Source organism: Triticum dicoccoides, chromosome 3B (assembly GCF_002162155.2).
Source record: "Triticum dicoccoides isolate Atlit2015 ecotype Zavitan chromosome 3B, WEW_v2.0, whole genome shotgun sequence".
Lineage (NCBI taxonomy): Eukaryota > Viridiplantae > Streptophyta > Magnoliopsida > Poales > Poaceae > Triticum > Triticum dicoccoides.
The window spans coordinates 36,602,602-36,606,372 of NC_041385.1; the positions used below are offsets into that span (position 1 = coordinate 36,602,602).

Sequence of the window (3,771 nt, forward strand, 5' to 3'; positions counted from 1 at the left end):
GTTACAAGGTAACCATGAAATATTGAACATCTCAGATGAAATTTATAATCGAATTTCAATTCATTTTTCTACCTTGATATAGATATGTATTTAACTAGTAGCGCTTAGAAAGCTCCTACCAACGCAGTGGAATGTCCTCTGCACCCGTCCTATGTGTTAGGATCGCGAGTTCTAACTGGCCGAGGGCTTAATTTTTCACGTTTATGGATTTACCGATCATCAAATAGACAGACATGGTAAGCATAATATCTCCTCATGTTGGAGTATACAAACATGGCATGTAAATAGATACACACCGAGTGCCTCAACACTTCTCGATACCAACTTTCATGCACATACTTCCTCAACAAAAAAAATTACATACTAGTTTTGTCGCGACCACGCCCCAAACATTTCATCAAGCTTGGATTGCTTACCACATGTGCCATGTGGTAGCCCTTAAAGTTTCAGGTACCAACTTTTATTGCATTGTGTTTTCCATTAGATAGTAACGCACCACACGCCTCACTTATTTATTTGTTATTTATTATACCACGCCAATTTATACCAGATGGTTACCATCACACTATTTGCAACACGAACTTATGGATAGACCTCGATGACACCTCGAGCTCCAAGCTTCTTGAAAATTTTGTAATCGCTAACCCTGCCTCCATAAAGATGGCACTCCAGTCATTTTTATCACGTGACGTCCCCTGTTACATACCATCATTACCATATCCATCAGCATTTGGGTTTTGAATAACGGTCCTGAAGAAGAATCAACCACAATGTCCATGATAATAACTTTTCCTCCCACTTCTCAAGAAGGAATGGCCTTCTTGCATTGAGTCAGGATATTGATGCAGTCCTCGTCGCTCCAGAAGTGTAGAACAAGCTGGCATGCACAAATATCTTTACAGTCAAGCAATGCATTTTCAAGGAAAAACGGTTTATGAACTCTGTGCAATTATGCATAAGCATTTGTAGTTAGTTTCATTTAAATAATAATGAGACCTAAAAAAATTTGCCTACTAGTGACGCAAGTTCGCAATATCTATGCGATACAGAATGCAGGCAAAAAAATGAAACATGGTAGAGAGATACCAGTTTGTACCTTGAGCATTACAGCTTGAGCATGTGGGATGGAATAGAACATGTCACCAGAGATATAGTTAACGAGGCCATCACTTGGAGCTTTATTGATCACCCTTGGAAGGTCCAACAAGTTGCACTTTATGTGAGGGAAGGCCTTAACAATGGCCCTAGCTGTGGTTCCATCCCCACCACAACAGTCGGTGTCGACTGCAAGCCGTTGAATAAGCCATGGCATTCCCGCAATATTGTGCCGATTCCCATATGGTCATGGGCAGCTAAACCTTCATTGAATAACTTGTCACTCTCAGGGTCGAGGACGGCACCACACTCTTCTTGAAGAGTGTCAGGCCATGCACGTCCTCAAACGATGACGGCACGGGTTGAGCGATATCCTTTTTGAACCAGTCGGCCAACCCCATAGCCGCCACCATGTGATACCGCGAGGTCAAGCAGGGCACAAGAGCTGCCTAGCATCTCCATCAATGAGTATACCATCCACGAGAAGGTAGGACAGCGGGATGAGGCTGTAGATCCCAACCTCGTTTGACGCCAGCACCCCCGTCGTGGACAGCAGCCGCAAGAGGCGGCTGAGGAACGGCGCCTTTGATGGTGGGAGGGACAGCGCGGTGACCAGGTCAGGCAACGACATGGCAACCGCCGAGGCGGTGGATCGCGGTAGGGATGCCGAGCTGGATGGCGCACCTGAGCACCATTGGTGTGAGGTAGCTGAGGCTGTGGCGTCAAAGGTCAGCATGCGCCTGGATTAGCTCGGCGTCGGTGGGGATTGTCATCGTCTCTGAAGACTTGGCAGCCATTGCTTTCTCTATCTCTTGCTATGAGGCCTGTGTTGTATAGTCTCTCCGTTCCAGAAAACTTGTCTCAACTTTGACTTTCAAATGGATGTATCTATCATTAATTTGGTGCTAGATACATCCATTTGAGGGACAAGTTTTTTCGGACAGAGTATGTACTAATTACTTACCTAGGCCTGTTATACAGCGTGCATTTTTGCTACTGCAACAGACACTAACATTGATTAAATTATTCAGTCGTGAACACAAGTTGGGCTGTGCTCATCGACATTTCTTACCTACACTGCTCAAAAGCTGAGCGGGGTGCTGTTTTTTGCTGGACATGGCCATGCGTGTCGACATGCATTGTTACGCGCACTGCTTAGGAACAGATCAGGTCTGTTTGTGAAGGACACATGATATAGCACCACGATTCCTTCCCACTATACTGCCAGATAATTAGTTTAGGACAGCTCATTTATTACTGGCTGTAATGCAATGTGGTCGCTAGGTACACGTAGCATGTGCTGTGTCTACAGATCCAGATCCAACTTGCCTAAAGCACATACATTGTCGCGTTCATGTTGAGGTGCTTAGAGCATCTCCAATGAACATCTCCAATAGATTATGTATATTTAAAGATCAAAAATAGATATTGTATAATTTACATTATCAAAAAGTGTTTTTACGTCTTTAAAAAAGAGCCAACTCTAACAGATAATGTATATTTGGTGACATTGACCAGACTAGGGTTTCTTGTGTCACCGTCGCCGTCGCCATTTGAGAAATTTATGTCCCCTCACCTTCCGCTGCCATCTTGGCGCTGGGAGGTGGGGGAACCTCGGATCTTCAAGGCCTCTATGTTCTTCGTCAACGTCTAGTGATCATCACAGTTTTATGACAATAAATTTGCTCTCGTTGTTTTGGCGGTGCCATGAGGTTAGAGAGTTTTCTGTCCTCGTAGATCTGATTATTCAGATCTGATGAGTTTATGTTGTTGTGTCAAGCTTTTTTTTGCTGATCTGATTCTTTGTGGAGGTGAATCTTTCATCAACACCATGGTGAAGATATAGTGATTCGACGGCCTGCACTTCTAGGGGATCATCCCTGGCCCAAGTATGTTTATCGATCAAGGCTTCCCTTTCCTCTTCTCTCCTTTGTTGTTTCTCTCTCGAAACAATCCTCGCGCAATCATTTTCTTACCTTTGCGACATTTTGTCGAGCATGTTGATGAAAAACATAGCAAAGAATTCAACTCGGAGCAATGAATGGCAAAGACTTTTGGTACACGTCCATTTAATAGAATGAACCAGGATGAAGCACTGTAAAAATGTAAAGATAGAAATTGTCTCTTCCACCGATGGCCTGTAGCAATTTTGTTTGTGCCTATGTGACGGGATACATTTGTTTTGATTTTGACGATTAACTGTGTCTTTCTTAGAATTTTATTATTAAATTCTCAGCTTTTTAGTAGAACAGAATAATTCCTTCAATTTTTTTTAAAAAAAATGAGATTATTATGAAGAAGTTTCTGGAACTATTACCATGACGTTCTCAGTTTTCCACTTAAGAAAAACAACATGAAATATGTTGAGAAATCTCTAGGATTTTCCTACATAATTTTCTAGGAATTAGTGTTGAAAGAAATTTCCTAGGAACTTGGTACTCCACAAGTTGCGAAGTGTCCAACTAAATATATGATTCGTCAAAATCACTAATCATACGAAGATGTGTTCACATGTAGATGTATTTATTAAATGTGTTTATATATGATTCAAAACGTAGGGCTCTTAAAATTTGCATGCATATGGGGCATTGTCAGATGTCCGGTCCAAGTGTCCAACCGTTCACAAGTAGATGTGTTCACATGTAGATCCATTTATTCTTTGTCACGGATCATTAA

The 3,771-nt window shown here is 42.2% G+C and overlaps 1 pseudogene; it reads right to left on the minus strand.

The window, feature by feature from the left end:
* Positions 1–582: 582 nt before the first annotated feature.
* Positions 583–1,892, minus strand: LOC119280672 (annotated as a pseudogene).
* Positions 1,893–3,771: the final 1,879 nt, after the last annotated feature.